The 1,480-nt window shown below is 40.9% G+C and overlaps 1 pseudogene; it reads right to left on the reverse strand.

Moving 5' to 3' along the window:
• The window catches only part of LOC102817082, a 4,817-nt pseudogene extending 3,714 nt beyond the window's left edge, over positions 1–1,103 (reverse strand).
• Between the last annotated feature and the right edge of the window lie 377 nt (positions 1,104–1,480).

A 1,480-nucleotide genomic window follows, 5' to 3' on the forward strand; every position in this document is an offset into this window, starting at 1 on the left:
AGGGTCGCTATGAGTCAGTATAGACTCGTATACATCTGAAAATAACAACATATTTTATACAACAGTGTCATTGCCCCAAAACTGGGGTACAATGTCCTGGAGCACTTGAGTCCAATTAACAAACACTAGAGATAAACAAAAGGAGCTCCAGTAGCATAGTGGTTATGAGTTGGGCTGCGTGCCTCATGGTCAGCAGTTCAAAACTACCAGTTGTTCCATGGGAAAAAGATAAGGCTTTCTGTTCTCATGAAGATTTACATCTTTGGAATCCCTATGCTGGGTCACTGTGAGTGGGAACCGAAGACACAGCACACCACCACCACCACTGGAGATAAAGAATGAGAAAAGCTGTTAGTATTAGGAAACTCAACAACTGGAACACCCCCAGAGAAGAAGCTTGCTTAGTGTTCAATATCTGCTTTTTTACAAACACTATTTGTACTCATTGTAATTATGTTAATGAGTATAACATTCAGATGGACTATCATCATATCATCCTAACATTTATACTAATTCACAAGGTGGTCCACAGCAGTGTCCTAATAAACACATCTAAAGGGAATAAATGATTAATTCTCAGTACCTGTTTGTCTAGAAGCTATGCAATCAGAGCTCAAACTTCATATGGAACTAGGTGGTCATTTACATGCCAGCAATCATTAAAGCATATACCTAAGAAGTAAGGATAGGAAAGAGGTTGGGGAACGTGTAAGATGATTTCAGGCTGTGATTAATTATAGTTACTCTTGTTGTTGTTGTTGTTGTTAAGTGCCATTGAGTTGATTCTGACCCATAGAATACCTGCATAGGGTTTCCAAGGAGCAGCTGATGAGCTTGAACCACAGACCTTGCAGTTCAAATGACTTTGCAGTCTGACGCATTAGCCCACAGTGCCACAGCATGACTCCAAAGGTTGGTTTTAAGGAGTGGGCTAACCTTGAGATTTGCAGTCCAATTGATAACCACTACACTACCAGAGCTCCATTTGTTGTTGTTAGGTTCTGCCAAGTCATTTCTGACCAATTGTGACCCCTAGGTACAACAGAACGAAACACCGCATGCTCCCGCACTATCCTCACAATTGCTGATATGCTAGAGCCCATTACTGCGGCCACTGTGGCAGTCCATTTCACTGGGTGTCTCCCTCTTCTTCACTGACCCTCACTTTTCCAAGCTTGAAATCCTCATCCAGGGACAGGGCCCTCCTGATAATATGTCCGAAGTATGAGAAACAAACTCTGGTCATCTAAGAAGCATTCTGGTTGTACTTCTTCCAACAGATTTATTTCTTGTTCTGGCAGTCCTAGGAACCTTTAAAATTCTTCTTTATTACCAGAACTCAAATGCATCAATTCTTCTATGATCTCTCTTATTCATTCTCCAATATTTGCTCTTAGCTATGCAGAATAGTTAAGTTCTCAAAATAGCCAAACTCATATACATGAAGATGAAATAACCACACTCAGACTCTCAATGAGCA

The sequence above is a fragment of the Chrysochloris asiatica genome, unplaced genomic scaffold, assembly GCF_000296735.1.
Source record: "Chrysochloris asiatica unplaced genomic scaffold, ChrAsi1.0 scaffold00264, whole genome shotgun sequence".
NCBI classification, from domain to species: domain Eukaryota; kingdom Metazoa; phylum Chordata; class Mammalia; order Afrosoricida; family Chrysochloridae; genus Chrysochloris; species Chrysochloris asiatica.